The sequence below is a fragment of the Triticum aestivum genome, chromosome 5D, assembly GCF_018294505.1.
Source record: "Triticum aestivum cultivar Chinese Spring chromosome 5D, IWGSC CS RefSeq v2.1, whole genome shotgun sequence".
NCBI classification, from domain to species: domain Eukaryota; kingdom Viridiplantae; phylum Streptophyta; class Magnoliopsida; order Poales; family Poaceae; genus Triticum; species Triticum aestivum.
This window is the reverse complement of record NC_057808.1, coordinates 105100680-105117523: the sequence shown is the minus strand read 5'-3', so window position 1 is coordinate 105117523 and position 16844 is coordinate 105100680.

Here is a 16844-nt window from a genome sequence, read left to right as displayed (position 1 = left end):
GATGACCCCCGGAACTCATCTGGTGTCCGAATAACATCGTCCAATATATCATTCTTTATGTCTCAACCATTTTGAGACTCCTCGTCATGTCCGTGATAACATCCGGGACTCCGAACTACCTTCGGTACATCAAAACACATAAACTCATAATACCGATCGTCACCGAATGTTAAGCGTGCGGACCCTACGGGTTCGAGAACTATGTAGACATGACCGAGACTCATCTCCGGTCAATAACCAATAGCGGAACCTGGATGTTCATATTGGTTCCTACATATTCTACGAAGATCTTTATCGGTCAAACCGCATAACAACATACGTTGTTCCCTTTGTCATCGGTATTTTACTTGCCCGAGATTCGATCGTCGGTATCTCAATACCTAGTTCAATCTCGTTACCGGCAAGTCTCTTTACTCGTTCCGTAATGCATCATCCTGCAACTAACTCATTAGTCACATTGTTTGCAAGGCTTATAGTGATGTGCATTACCGAGAGGGCCCAGAGATACCTCTCTGATACACGGAGTGACAAATCCTAATCTCGATCTATGCCAACCCAACAAACACCTTCGGAGACACCTATAGAGCATCTTTATAATCACCCAGTTACGTTGTGACATTTGATAGCACACAAGGTGTTCCTCCGGTATTCGGGAGTTGCATAATCTCATAGTCAAAGGAACATGTATAAGTCATGAAGAAAGCAATAGCAATGAAACTCAACGATCATAATGCTAAGCTAACGGATGGGTCTTGTCCATCACATCATTCTCTAATGATGTGATCCCGTTCATCAAATGTCAACACATGTCTATGGTCAGGAAACATAACCATCTTTGATTAACGAGCTAGTCTAGTAGAGGCATACTAGGGACACTTTGTTTTGTCTATGTATTCACACATGTATCAAGTTTCCGGTTAATACAATTCTAGCATGAATAATAAACATTTATCATGATATAAGGAAATATAAATAACAACTTTATTATTGCCTCTAGGGCATATTTCCTTCATATAGCAGCGGTGTTACTGCGAACAAGCCCCGCAAATTGAGCCATGTATGCCGTGGAGGCAGTGTATTGGCCACTGGATGTGAATTTCCACAAAATTGTGTCATTTCTATCTAGGTGGAGTGTAACACCTTCAATCATCTCCCAAAGAGTAGCAAATTCCTGGATATGGGTCAAAGTGAGTCCTTGTGAAGTGTTAATTTGGCTGATCCAGAAGTTCTTGTCAATGGCCCTGCTAACCACACACGCCTTCTTTCTGGAGATTTCAAAAAATTTAGGCACAATTTCTCTTTGGGCCGAAGGCCATTCAGCCATGGAGATTCCCAGAATTTTGCCTTATTACCATCACCCAGTGTCACCATTGTGGCCGCCGCAAAAAGATCTAAGTCGCTGTCAGAGCATGGCATTTCCATTCCCACCCAACTCTTGGGAGGGTCAGCCCAGTTGAACCAGAGCCAACGTAGGCGAAGGGCGGCCGCGAACTTCTCCAGGTTGAGCACACCCAAACCCCCAAAAATCTTGGGTTTGTAGACAAGGTCCCAATTCACCTTACACTTGCCCCCAGAGCCCTTGTCACAACCTGCCCAAAGGTATGCCCGCCTGAGGCTGTCAATTTTCTTCCTTACTTCTACAGGGAGCTCAAGGGGCGTCAGGTGATAAATCGCAATGGTCGTGAGGACCGCCTTGACCAACACAATGCGTCCAGGGGTAGCCACGTGCAGAGCCGACCAGGGAGGAAGCTTGCCTGCAATCTTGTCCTCAAGGTACTGGAAGTGGATGCGCTTTAGTCTCGCGACCGACAGAGGTAGTCCAAGGTACCGCATAGGGAAGGAGGTCCAAACCGCTGGGAATGCTTGCAGGATGTCATCGAGGTCAATGTTGGCACAGCGAATTGGTGCCTCTAGACTTTTGTTGCAACTGGTGACCAGCCCTGTGACCTCCCCGAAGGACTGAAGTGTTGATGCCAAGAATTGAATATCTTCCTTGATAGGCACGACAAAATGGTCGCATCATCGGCGTATAGGGAAGCTCGGATAGGCTGGCCACGTAGAGGGTGGAGGTTGTGTCGTGGTATTCTCACGGGGGAGGGTGTGAGGCGACAAATGCCACAAGGGCTTAGTGTGAGGGTAAGACTGCTGCTGATAGGACCCGGAGCGGGTATGCGAGTAGCACGCGCTAGTTTACCCAGGTTCGGGGCTCTCCGGAGAGATAATACCCCTACTCCTGCATGTCTAAGTATATATCTGAGGTGTACATCGGGCAGTACAAGGTGCTCCTGGAGCTGTATCTGAAGTCAGTGCCATAGGCATCTGACTTGGTATATATGCGTATGAGCACAAGTGTGTGCTTGGCCGAATGGATATGTGTGTGTGCTAGCTAGCTTGCTTGCTAACTAGTATGCATGCGTGGAGTGTGTGAGAGTGTCCAGGGAGCCCTTGTGGCTGTGGTGGATGGATGAATGCTAGCTATATATAGTGTGGGGTAGCTTACTACCTAAGCTAGGTAGTGGCGTGGGGGACAAGTGGGCATGGGGCACCATGCCCATGTACGTGATGTGCATGCCTCCTTGTCCCTGGCGCACTTTATAAAACAGTGCCCAGGGACAGATACACTGTAGATGATGTCGTCGCGGTACAGCCGTCTTGTCCGCGGTATGGCCGCCACGTCGGGGTCTTGTCGGTGTCGGGTCGGGCTGCAGTCGGCAGCCGGTTGATTGGCGCAGTCGGCAGCCGGCAGCTGGCCGGGCAGAGTAGTCGCACGGGGAGCCGGCAGGAGCAGCCGAGCAGTCGGACTGAGGGGCTTTGCTAGCCCCGATGTCTTGAATTATTGTCTCGCCGTCTTCGGGGTATCCGTGGCCAATTACTCCGACAGTAGCCCCCAAGCCTCCGGGCAACTTGGCAAAGTTGGGCGGAGGTTTTTTGGCGGGTGTTTCATGGAAATGATGATGCAAAAGACAAAGTTAGTCCACGCAGATATATCAAATGATTGCTTTTAGCACTGCAAGTTTTATGCGGAGGGTGCCGACTCGGTTTCATCCGAGCCCCCTTCAATCTCTTTCATGTTCCCTCCACTCTTTGGCTTGCTCTCGCTTGCCGGACAGCCGCTCTGCGGTCTGTGGCTGAGAGTGGGCCGCGGAGTGGAGTGTACAATACTTAGATTCTGGGAGCGAATTCAACCGAGTTGATACTTGTAAAGGAAACGGTCGGGTCGCCCGAAGCGTTTCTCTTCCTGGACGTTTTTCGCGTGGGTGGCCTCCAGCGTTCACTCTTGCTAGCCAGACAGCCGCTCTGCGGTCTGTGACTAAGAGTGGGCCTTTGGTACCGTGCACGCTACTAAGCCGTCTGCGGGAACTAACGTCTCAGGCCAAGCGGCCAGCCCCCGGGCCAACTCTGGCTGGCGCGGGGGCGAACAGTGTTGCAACTATAATAAAATGCGGAGATAGCCCCCGAGCATCGCTCAGGGTTATCCGTGCTCTCGCGGTGAAAAAATATGCGGGTGGGGAGCTCACATTGATTTTCGTGTAGCCGAGGCGGAGGTCGTTGAAGACAGCCGGCGCTCGCGGAGCGCGTCAGCGCACCCGCTGGGTGTAGCCCTCGAGCCTCTAGGCGCTCGAGGAGGGTCCAGCTGGTCGGGCCTGACCGGCCAGGCGGCAAGCAGAACGCAGCCAAGCCGGCCTGGCACAGCCGGCCAGGTGGTGAGGCGTCTGGCAGCGCCCCTTTTCTTCTTTCTTCTCTTGTTTTTGTTTCTTGCAATCTTCTGTGGGGGCGCGCCAGCGCACCCACTCTATGTAGCCCCCGAGATTCGGGCCAACTGCTAAGCAGTCGGGCCGGATCTCCCGGCGACTACTTTGTCTTTTTTGGGGGGGGCGCGTTAGCGCACCCGCTGGGTGTAGCCCTCGAGCCTCTAGGAGCTCAAGGAGGGTCCAGCCGGCCGGGCCTGACCGGCCAGGCGGCAAGCAGAATGCAGCTGAGCCGGCCAGGCACAGCCGCTCTGGGTGGCGAGGCGTCGGGCAGCGCCCTTTTTCTTCTTTCTTCTCTTGTTTTTGTTTCTAGCAATCTTCCGTGGGGGCGCGCCAGCGCACCCACTAGGTGTAGCCCCCGAGATTCGGGCCGACTGCTAAGCAGTCGGGCCGGATCTTCCGGCAACGACTTTGTCTTCTTTCCTCGCGGGGGCGCGTCAGCGCACCCGCTAGGTGTAGCCCCCGAGATTCGGGTCGACTGCTGAGCAGTCGGGCCGGATCTTCCGGCAACTACTTTGTCTTCTTCTTTGCGGGGGCACGTCAGCGCACCCGCTGGGTGTAGCCCTCGAGGTGCTCGAGGAGGGTCCAGCCGGTCGGGCCTGACCGGCCAGGCGGCAAGCAGAACGCGGCCGAGCCGTCCTGGCACAGCCGGCCAGGCGGCGAGGCGTCTGGCAGCGCCCTTTTCTTTCTTTTCTCTTCTACCGGCTGCTGGGAGCCGGACATAACTCTTCTCTTGTCTGCAATCTTCCGTGGGGGCGCGCCAGCGCACCCACTGGGTGTAGCCCCCAAGATTTGGGCCGACTGCTGAGCAGTCGGGCCGGATCTTCCGGCAACGACTTTGTCTTCTCTCCTCGCGGGGGCACGTCAGCGCACCCGCTGGGTGTAGCCCCCGAGATTCGGGTCGACTGCTGAGCAGTCGGGCCGGATCTTCCGGCAACTACTTTGTTTTCCTCTTCGCGGGGGCGCGTCAGCGCACCCGCTGGGTGTAGCCCTCCAGCCTCTAGGCGCTCGAGGAGGGTCCAGCCGGTCGGGCCTGACCGGCCAGGCGGCAAGCAGAACGCGGCCGAGCCGGCCTGGCACAGCCGGCCAGGTGGCGAGGCGTATGGCAGCGCCCTTTTCTTTCTTTTCTCTTCTACCGGCTGCTGGGAGCCGGACAGAACTCTTCTCTTGTCTGCAATCTTCCATGGGGGCGCGCCAGCGCACCCACTGGGTGTAGCCCCCGAGATTCGGGCCGACTGCTGAGCAGTCGGGCCGGATCTTCCAGCAGCTACTTTGTCTTCTTCTTCGCGGGGGCGCGTCAGCGCACCCGCTGGGTGTAGCCCCTGAGATTCGGGCCGACTGCTGAGCAGTTGGGCCGGATCTCCCGGCAACTACTTTGTCTTTTTCTTCACGGGGGCGCGTCAGCGCACCCGCTGGGTGTAGCCCCCGAGATTCGGGCCGACTGCTGAGCAGTCGGGCCGGATCTCCCAGCGACTACTTTGTCTTCTTCTTCTTCGCGGGGGCGCGTAAGCGCACCCGCTGGGTGTAGCCCCCGAGATTCGGGTCGACTACTGAGCAGTCGGACTGGATCTCCCGGCAACTACTTTGTCTTCTTCTTCGCGGGGGCGCGTCAGCGCACCCGCTGAGTGTAGCCCCCAAGATTCGGGCCGACTGTTGAGCAGTCAGGCCGGATCTCCTGGCGACTACTTTGTCTTCTTCTTTTCCTTCTTCAGCTGGCTGGGCAGGCGGACTCCGACACATCAGTCGGGATTTTTGCAGCCGGCCAGGCAGCCAGCGATTGGACGCACATCTGGCAGTCGGACGCACATTTCTTTCATCTTTTCTTTTATTCCAGCCGAATCTCGGGCAGCCGGCCATCTCACCCAGTCACTTTTTCTTTCTTTTGGGCACTCGGCCACTTCTCAGCCAGATTGGGCACTCGGCCTCTTCTCAGCCGGATTGGGCACTCGGCCTCTTTTATTTTCCCCGAGCACCCGACCTCATCTAGCTTTTCTTTTTCTTTTCTTCTTCGGGCACGCAACCGCAGCAGGCGGCCGAAGTGGGAGCGCAGCAGCCGGCCTCTTCTTTCTTTTCTCTAGCCTGATGGGCACCCAGCCCCTTTCTTTCTTCAGCTTTTTTTTCAGGTGTCGGCCACAGCAGACGGCCGGAGCGGGGACCCGACGGGGCACAGCCGGCCACGGCGCTCGCAACGGGAGCTATAGCCGGCGAGGCGGGGCCGAGTGGCGGAGCCGGCCAGGGCCGGGTCGCGGGCGCACCAAGCCGAGCGCGCGAGGCGCAGCTGGGCGGAGGCGGAGCCGGAGGAGCGGAGGCGGCGAGCCGGCCCGGGCCGGGCGCGGGGAGGCGACCTGGAGGAGCCGGCTAGCGGGCGCACGGTGACCCGGCCGAGCGCGGGAGGCGCGGCACGCGGGGCGGAGTCGACATGCAGGAAGGCGAGGCGATGCAGGAGCCGGACCTGGTGCGGCGACGCGGGAGGAGCCGGACCCGGCAGCCGACTGGAGCGGAGGCGAGGCGCAGCCAGCGCGCGTGGAGAAGTCGGCACGGGGGCGGAGAACCCGGCCGCCGTCTTACGGAAGTGGAGTCAGCCGGACGGGTCGAGGCACGAGCCGGAGCCGGCCGCGGCAAGCCGGCGAGGGGCACCCGACCGCGGGTCGGCGCACGAGAGAGCGAGGCCGGCGTGGGGCTCTGCAGCGGCGCGGGAGCCGGCAGTCGGCCGGGCGCGGAGGCCGTGTGCGAAGGAGGAGGCGGCGCCGCGACGCGGATACGGGCCGGCACACGGGCGCAGCCAGAGGTGACGCGACGGTGGGGGACCGGCCAGCCAGCAGCCGGCACGCGCGCAGCCGCGGGAGCCGGAGCGGCGCGTGGGGACGAAGGCGCCCGGGCAGCCGGCCGCGGCCGAGCGCGCGCGAGGCCCCAGGCGGCGTCCGCGCAACGCAGCGGGGGTCGGGGCGAGCGGCCCGGCGCGGCCTGGAGCGCGTAGCCGCGCGGCAGGGGCCCTGCGCGCGAGAGGGCAACGGCGCAGGCGGCCCGGCCACGAGCGGACCCGAGGGCGGCCACGGAGGGGAGCCGCGGAGCAGAGGCGCATTAGCGACGCAGTTCGGCTCGAGCGAAGAAGAGCAGAGGCCGCTCCTGCGCGTGCATCTGGCGAGGGACAGGAGCGAGCAGAGGGGCCATGCACCGTCGGGAAGCCGTGGTGTGGGCCTGGGCAGCAGTAGCAGTTGGCGGCGCGGAGGCGAGCCGGGACGGCAGCGCGTACGCGTGGGCGGAGGCGAGCGGAGGCAAGCCGCGTACGGCCATTATCTGTGTGTTGTATAAGGAATATCTGACTTGTGTACATGCATTATCTGGGATGTTTATGACTATGGTTTGACTTGCATCTAGCTAGCTTGTATAGATGGCATGTGGAGGAGCGAAAGCGCGTTCCGGCCAGAGCAAGGCGCAGCGCGGAGGGGAGCGGATGCAAGCGGCGCGTGGATGAACACGGCCGACCGAAGCGAGGCCCCGCGCGCGCGGTCAGATGGCCGGCGTCGCAACGGTGGTGATGACGAAGGCGGCGAGGCCGACGATGAGGACATGCCGTCCCGCGCTGCCGCTCCGGGGGCGGGTCGAAGTCGAGCCCCCGAGCGCTACCGGAGAGACAGCGCGATGCCGCGGCGGTGATGGCGAAGATGGTCCCGCCCGGACTGCGAAACCAGCAGCAGCGTGGTAGCATAGTAGTAGTACCACCCCACGGTGGGCGCCAACTGTCGTGGTATTCTCACGGGGGAGGGTGTGAGGCGACAGATGCCACAAGGGCTTAGTGTGAGGGTAAGACTGCTGCTGATAGGACCGGGAGCGGGTATGCGAGTAGCACGCGCTAGTTTACCCAGGTTCGGGGCTCTCCGGAGAGATAATACCCCTACTCCTACATGTCTAAGTATATATCTGAGGTGTACATCGGGCAGTACAAGGTGCTCCTGGAGCTGTATCTGAAGTCAGTGCCATAGGCATCTGACTTGGTATATATGCGTATGAGCACAAGTGTGTGCTTGGCCAAATGGATATGTGTGTGTGCTTGGCCGAATGGATATGTGTGTGCGCTAGCTAGCTAGCTTGCTAACTAGTATGGATGCGTGGAGTGTGTGAGAGTGTCCAGGGAGCCCTTGTGGCTGTGGTGGATGGATGAATGCTAGCTATATATAGTGTGGGGTAGCTTACTACCTAAGCTAGGTAGTGGCATGGGGGACAAGTGGGCATGGGGCACCATGCCCATGTACGTGATGTGCATGCCTCCTTGTCCCTGGCGCACTTTATAAAACAGTGCCCAGGGACAGATACACTGTAGATGATGTCGTCGCGGTACAACCATCTTGTCCGCAGTATGGCCGCCACGTCGGGGTCTTGTCGGTGTCGGGTCGGGCTGCAGTCGGCAGCCGGCTGATTGGCGCAGTCGGCAGTCGGCAGCCGGCCGGGCAGAGCAGTCGGACGTGGAGCCGGCAGGAGCAGCCGGGCAGTCGGACTGAGGGGCTTTGCTAGCCCCGATGTCTTGAATTATTGTCTCGCCGTCTTCGGGGTATCCGTGGCCAATTACTTCGGCAGGTTGTGTTGTTCGGTAGCCTTGGCAAGGATGTGATTAAGAGGATCAATAGCAAGGATAAAAAGGAGGGGGGAAAGAGGATCCCCCTGCCTAAGGCCACGTCCGTGCTTGATCGGGTCGCCCGCAATCCCATTAAGCAAAACTATGGAGGAGGCCGTGGATACGAGCGCGGAGATCCAGTCCCGGGACCGGCTCGGGAAGTGGTGATGTCTCAAAAGATCCATAAGATAATCCCATCTAACCGAGTCAAAAGCCTTCTTGATGTCAAGCTTGAAAAGCAAGGTTGGAGATTTGCTGCGGTGAAAGCGACGGGCCAAGTTTCGAACATACATGAAGTTGTCGTGGATGCTTCTTTTCTTTATGAATGCACTTTGTGTATTGGAGACAATCGTGGTCATGTGCGGAGCAAGTCGAGTGGCCATCATCTTAGCAATGATCTTTGCAATTGCATGAATGAGACTGATGGGTCTAAAGTCGGCTATGTCCTCCGCGCCATCTTTTTTCGGGATGAGGGCTATGTTGGCCGAGTTCAGCCAGTGCAGGTTTGTGGTATGCAGGTTGGAAAAATTGTTGATCACATGCATAACTTCCGGGTTTATTATGTCCCAAGACTCCTTGAAAAAAATTCCAGTGAAACCGTCGGCCCCCGAAGCTTTATCACCTGGGAGCTCGTTGATGGCTGCATGGACCTCATCCTCAGTGAACTCGGCACCCAGGTCTGAAAGATCACAAGTCGACGGCGGGATACAATTCCAGTTGAAGTCCTTGGAGTGCGGGGCGCCCTTCTCCATAGCTTTGGTAAAGTGGCTCTGAATAATGGCCTTCTTTTGATCATGATTCGTGACCCAGCCATTACTGTGTTTAAGGCGGTGGATGAAGTTTTTCCTTCGGCGATGGTTTATACGGATGTGGAAGAAACGTGTATTGGCATCTCCTTCTTTGAGCAACGTAATACGCGAACTGCGCCTCTTTCTCGCCCTCTCTAGAACCTCTAGAGCCACAACTTTCCTCTTCAGGTCTTTATGGAGAGTCCGCTCGCCGCTGCTAAGCGACCTTTATTCTTGAGCAACATCTAGACGGAGAATGATCTCAAGGGCCATATGGAGCTGCACTTTGTGGTTAGAGAAAATAGACTTGCTCCATCTCCTAAGCCGCTGACTTGTTTTTTAAGCTTATGAAAGAGCACCTGGTAGGGTTCAGAGTGACTCATTTCCTCATTCCATGCATCCTGGACAACCTTCTTGAAATTAGGCATCTTGGTCCAGAAATTTTCAAATCGAAAGGATTTGGGTCTCTTTGGTCCCTCATCACTAGCTAGAAGAAGCGGGCAATGGTCTGAGAGCGAGGACGAGAGAGCGTGGAGTATGTGCGAGCCAAAGTCCACGTCCCAATCCTCATTGCAGAAAAAAGAGTCAAGCTTGCTCAAGGTCGGGTTTTCTTGCTCATTGCTCCACGTGAACTTTCTGTTCTGCAAATCGATCTCTTTCAGTTCACAGGAGTTGAGGGCATTTCGGAAGTGAACAAGTTGACTGCGATCAACATTTGTGCGGTTTTTGTCTCGGGCACGGTAGATTTGGTTGAAGTCGCCCGTCACAAGCCATCTCGTGCCCTGATGGGGCTTAAGGCTCACAAGCTCCTCGAAAAAGGCATCTTTGAGGTTGCTTCGAGTAGGGCCATATACAGAAGTGAAATTGAACACCGTGCTGGTGCCGATCACTTTGATGCTTGCAGAATGCAGAATGTGCCAATAGCAATATTATCCACCTTAAGGTGATCTTCATTCCAGAGAAGGAGGATGCCCCCCTTGGTTCCATCAGCAGGCTTCATAGCAAAGCTCTTTAACCTCTGGCCGCCAAGGAAAGAAGTCGTGAATTGATCAATCGTAGCCAGCTTCATTTCCTGTAGACAAACAAGGTTGCAGGGAGTGGCAGCAATGGTCTCATGAATAGTCGCACGACGATTCGGGCAATTTAGACCACGGACGTTCCAGTTTAAGATGGAAAGGCTTTCATTCATTGCGAACAGAAGTTACATCAAGGACAGCAGATGACACATAGGGTGGCCTGGCCAAGGCGAGAGGTAGCTGGGGAACTAAGTTACAAACAGGCCTGGGTAGATCAGCTAAGAACACAATAAAATGAAGGCAACTAATCATTGGAAATGGACTACATCATCGAATGGACGGACCAGCAACATCAGGTTGTCGCCGCATCTTCTCCCCTGCCTTGTCCTTGCAGCTCCAGAAGAGTGCCTCCTCCATGAGCAAGAAGGGCGTCCTCCACTGCCGAGGGAAGGTCACAGTCCAGCCTGAAAAGGGCCCGAAGCGCAGCCACAACGATGTCCGGCAGCTGGCCTTGGAAGAGATCAGCAAACTTCGCAATGGCAGCTTCTGTGACCATCTCCCCTTCATCAATCACCCCCATGCGTTGGCAAAGTAATCTCTCTGCAAGTTGTGCTATTGGCATCTCTCTCATTTTTGCTTTCAGTCTTGGGCTGGTTCGAATGAGGTTCAGTCCTGTGATGCCAGCCAATGTCTTCCTCCTGGCTGCGGGCGGTCTTGGAGGGGTGGAGCTAGGCGCTTGAAGAATGGCTCTTGGACACGGAACAAACAAAGGCGTGCTAGACAAGCCACCCTGGTCCCGGGTTGAACCTGCCGCCGGACTTGCTGTAATTTGATCATCGGCAGTAGCAGCAGTTGGAACATGTAGGGGTGTGCATGGATTGGGAACATGTAGAGGTGTGCATGGACTGGGAGGCAGGGGGCCGGAGCGCTGCCGAAGATGGGCTGGGGAGGCCCAGCCAGGGGGTGCGTCTGGGGAGACCGGCGATCCCAGACATGGAGCTACGCGCCGCAGCCAGTCAGGAACCGTCGAGGTGGGCTGCAACTCGATGACATCCCTGGAGGTGGTGCGGGGGGAGGGAGGCGGCGACCTCCCACGAGTGTCTTCAGAGCGAGTCACCTCGCAAGAGCGCGAGCGCCTCTCATGACCGGCAGCGCGGTGCCGAGCCCTTCTACCTAAGGCAGGGATGACAGCCCCACCAAGAAGGAGCTGCACTAAGGCCTTGTCAATCTTCCTAGCATCAGGCAAGGCACGTCTCCGTCCATCTCCGTGGCGGCCGTGGTAGTCGCGATCCCCATGCCGCCGATCTTCACGCGAGCCTCCATCTCGGTCCTCGTCACGACGGGGAGCTCTGGAGCGGCTCCGGAACAAACCCCGCCAGGAGGAGTTGCGGTCGTCACGTCTGCCGCGGCCATCATGCCCATCATCTCTGTCGCGGTCGTTGTTGCGTCGATCGCGCTCGTAGTGGCCGCCACGAAGCTCCTGGAGGTCACGCGACCGCGCCTCTCCATCCACCACGCCATACCGCTAGTGGAAGGGGGCATGCGGGTTCGGACGTCGAGGGATCGTTCCATCAACATCAGGGAGGAAGTCTTCAATCTGGTCCAGGTGGACCGGAATGCGTCGCCGGAGCCCTTGGCGTCCAGCGAGGGGGGCGGAGGAGCTGCTTGCCGGCAACTGGTTGCAGGTGAAGGTGACGAGCTGCACCTTGGGGATCTTGCTCGGGTCCGCCGACCATGCCCACAGGTTAAGAGTGGCTGCATCTTCACACTGCACCGAGGCGATGTCGAAGTAGTGCAGGGACGTGTCCGGCCCAAGCACTTGCGTCGCCACAACGTCATTCCAAGCATTGAGTAGGACATTTTGATGCAGAGGTGAACATGGTAGTCTTCTTGCACAGCGTCGGCGTGCGTGTTGAGGCGCCATTTGGCGATGTGGATGTGACGCCCGGGTAATCAAGCTACAGTAACCCTCTGGTATGATGCCACGTCACCACGATTACTGTTGCTAATCTCGTGTTAGTTCAGAACCGATCCAAATTCAAATTTGAATTAAAGTCAAACAATAAAAGTTTTCAATTCTCAAAACTAAAATGTTCTTATTGTGACAATTAAATCATCGATAGTATTGATGGAGAAACAACATTTTTATAAAATAATTAATTACTCTAAAGTGATTAGAACTGCAGCAAAACAATTAAGTGAATACCTTTTTTGACTAATAAAATTCTAAACTAATTTATTTCGGGGTAAAACATTTATGGCAGTGGGTGGTTCTCAAACATCAATTTAGGAGTTGTTATCATTTTTTTCTAAGCTAAAACCAATGTGTATCTAAAATAAAACAGAACAGAAAAATAAAAACAAAACCAAAAAAAATAGAAAAAGAAAAGGAAAGAAGAAGGGGTGGGAGAGCCCCCTGGCCTCCCCTTGGGCTCCGGCCCACCCGAGCCAACTGGCCCAGCTAGGCCGGCCCACTCCCCCCCTGTCGTCTTCCCCCTCCCCACTGTGCGAGCGACCGCGCGCGCGCGTCTCCACCGGACCCCCCCCCCCCTCGCCGGCTCCGACGAGGGGATAAGACAGCCCGCGCCCCTCGATCCCCTCTCCCACTCCCCCACTCACCTGCCCTCCTCGTTCCCTCTCTCTCTATCTCTCTCTCGCGTGCACTCTCTCCCCTCCAGATCCGCCTGGGCCGCGCCTCTCCGTCACCGCTCACCGCACTCTACCGCGGCCACCAGCCGACCTTCGCCTCGCCGACGTGCCCCAAGGCTCTGCCTCGACCTCCTCATCCTCCCCGCCGAGCCACGCGGACCGGGACGGCCCCGCAGCACCACCGCGACCTCTTCTTCCTCCTCTGCCCCGACCCTGGCCGTCATCGATTCGCTCCACCGAGCCTCCCCCGAGCCCACGATTGCACACCTGCAGGCTCCCGGTGAGCCTCTATTTCCTTCCCCCTCCCTGCGGCACCCCGTTCGCCCGTAGCCGCCGCTCCACTGGTACTAGCATGCATCGCCGCCGACGAGCTCGCCTCCGTGGCCATTGCCACTGTCACGCGCGGCTGAACCTCGCATCGAGCTCCTAGAGCTCGTGTGAGCCAGAGCCACCACTAGCGCGCCTCCCCGTGCTGTGCAGCTCCGGTTCCACTAACAACCGAGTCCGTTGTCCGCCGGCGACGACCTAGCGCATGGCACCGGCCTCTTCAGCTCGCGCTCGTGCCGTAGATCGATGCGGAACATTGCTCCCGTTCGAACGCAACCAACCGCCGTCGTTTTGGCCGCCGGACGGCGATTTCCGACCACCCCCGACGCGCGTCGCCGCGCGATTTGGTCGCCGAAGCTCTCTCCGGCGCCGAGGCCGACGTGGCTCAATGGGCCCCGCCCCTCGGTCAATGACCCGTGGGCCCTTGGGGCCCGACTTCCCTGTTGACTTTAGTCAACTGCTGACTAGGCAGGCCCCAGCCACTGACTGGTGGGCCCAGGTGCCCCACTTTGACCAGTTGACCGAGGTCAACGCTGACTGGGCTGGCTTCTGTCACAGACATGTGGGCCCCCACTCTAATAATTAGTTTATTAAACGTTTTTATAAAAACAAGTAACTATACTAGCCTAAACACTCACTGACATATGGGGCCCACACCCCTAATTTGCTTAGTTAGTTCCCCCTTCACCTTTATCGTGTAGCCATACGTTAGGTCACCCCAACACAACATATTGCCATGTTATGCTTTGTGATGCTATGCTGGCTTTTATATTTATTGTTTCTTCCCCCTCTTCTCTCTGGTAGACCCCGAGACCGATGCCGCCCCTGTGATCGACTACGTCGACGATGACCCCTCCTTGCCAGAGCAACCAGGCAAGCCCCCCCCCCTTGATCACCAGATATTGCCTATTCTTCTCTATACAGCTTGCATTAGAAGAGTGTAGCATGTTACTGCTTTCGGTTAATCCTATATTGATGCATAGCCTGTCATTGTTGCTACAGTTGTTACCCTTACCTGCTATCCTACTGCTTAGTATAGGATGCTAGTGTTCCATCAGTGGCCCTACACTCTTGTCCGTCTGCCATGCTATACTACTGGGCCGTGATCACTTCGGGAGGTGATCACGGGTATATATTATATACTTTATATACATGACACATGTGGTGACTAAAGTCGGGTCGGCTCGTTGAGTACCCGCAAGTGATTCTGATGAGGGGGCTGAAAGGACAGGTGGCTCCATCCCGGTAGAGGTGGGCCTGGGTTCCTGACGGCCCCCGACTGTTACTTTGTGGCGGAGCGACAGGGCAGGTTGAGACCACCTAGGAGAGAGGTGGGCCTGGCCCTGGTCGGCGTTCGCGGATACTTAACACGCTTAACGAGATCTTGGAATTTGATCTGAGTCTGGCCATTTGGTCTATACGCACTAACCAACTATGCGGGAACAGTTATGGGCACTCAGCATCGTGGTATCAGCCGAAGCTCTTTTTGACGTCAGCGACTGAGTGGCGCGCGCCGCATTGGACCGTAAGCTCACGCTTGTATTAAGGGGGCTAGGTCTGCTTCCGGCCGCGTACGCAACGTGCAGGTGTGCAATGGGAGATGGGCCCAGACCCCTGCGTGCATAGGATTTAGACCGGCGTGCTGACCTCTCTGTTGAGCCTAGGTGGGGCTGCGAGGTGTTGATCTTCCGAGGCCGGGCATGACCCAAGAAAGTGTGTCCGGCCAAATGGGATCGAGTGTGTTGGGTTATGTGGTGCACCCCTGCAGGGAAGTTTATCTATTCAAATAGCCGTGTCCCTCGGTAAAAGGACGACTCGGAGTTGTACCTTGACCTTATGACAACTAGAACTGGATACTTAATAAAACACACCCTTCCAAGTGCCAGATATAACCCGGTGATCGCTCTCTAACAGGGCGACGAGGAGGGGATCGCCGGGTAGGATTATGCTATGCGATGCTACTTGGAGGACTTCAATCTACTCTCTTCTACATGCTACAAGATGAAGGCTGCCAGAAGCGTAGTCTTTGATAGGATTAGCTATCCCCCTCTTATTCTGGCATTCTGTAGTTCAGTCCACGGATATGGCCCTTTGCACATATACCCATGCATATGTAGTGTAGCTCCTTGCTTGCGAGTACTTTGGATGAGTACTCACGGTTGCTTTTCTCCCTCTTTTCCCCCTTTCCCTTCTACCTGGTTGTCGCAACCAGATGCTGGAGCCCAGGAGCCAGACGCCACCGTCGACGACGACTCCTACTACACCGGAGGTGCCTACTACTACGTGCAGCCCGCTGACGAGGACCAGGAGTAGTTAGGAGGATCCCAGGCAGGAGGCCTGCGCCTCTTTCGATCTGTATCCCAGTTTGTGCTAGCCCTCTTAAGGCAAACTTGTTTAACTTATGTCTGTACTCAGATATTGTTGCTTCCGCTGACTCGTCTATGATCGAGCGCTTGTATTCGAGCCCTCGAGGCCCCTGGCTTGTATTATGATGCTTGTATGACTTATTTATGTTGTAGAGTTTGTGTTGTGATATCTTCCCGTGAGTCCCTGATCTTGATCGTACACATTTGCGTGCATGATTAGTGTATGATTGAATCGGGGGCGTCACAAGTTGGTATCAGAGCCGACTGCCTGTAGGAATCCCCCTTCCACACTCCTTGGCCGAAGTCGAGTCTAGAGATTGCAAAACTTTTACTAACATGGCTGTGCGGCTTACGGGCCCACGTCGCCATTGGGTGGTATTAGGATCTTTTACTCCTCGATCTTTACTCTGGGACTTTGAGCTCTCTTCTATTCGGGTTAAATGATTTTGCTAAAAACAAAACTAACTTTAGGTTCTTGAAATTACTTTCTCCCGAAGAGTCCCTCACTTCAGATGATCGCCTGCTACACTAGAAGATTCCGGAATTACCCTGTGATGTTCTGTCAAGACTTTGTGCCCGTCGTTTTTGCAATTCCCTATCACCGAAATATCCCTATGGACAAATACATACATCTGTCGTTCTTACTTTTGTTCCCAGTTGATCTTGTCATTACAAGATACCCTGAAATTCCCTCTATTGATCCGTGAATACTTTGTGCCTACTGCCTTGCAGTTCTTGCCACATGAATACCCTCTACGGATAATTCCTTGCACTTACCGAGTATCCGCTCTTCCCCCGTTGTTTATATGATTTACAAGACACATTGAAATACTATCTGATCTTTTGATAATCCTCTGCCCGCTATTACTCGGCAAATACTTGTCTGCTTGCATTATGGTTGCGTTCCATATGACTAGCAATATTCATTAGTATCCTTTGTCATTATCATTAGAGTCCCTTGATTCAATATGTTGCGAATTCTCGCAGTCCTCAATCAGATCCTAGAATTCATCCTTCCGGCTCAGATGTCATATTAAACATGAGTTGGATCTCGACCAATGAAATTGCCATCGATTGTACCCTTAAGCCTACTCAACCTATCCATCCTTGGTCAGAGTGTTTGCTTCTGATCCCTTGATTTGGAGCTCATAATTCCTTTGCATTGGAGCTTTGAATTAGTCGGTTGTTTTGATAATCCGATCTCCTTGCTTTCTTTCTTCTGCTGGTTGAGTACTGATGCTCACATCAGGTCTCTTGTGGACCACCAGAACCTTTATGGGATTTTATCCGACGACGTCCTTCATATTCAATAACTTTGTGAGTCTTTTCTCGGATAC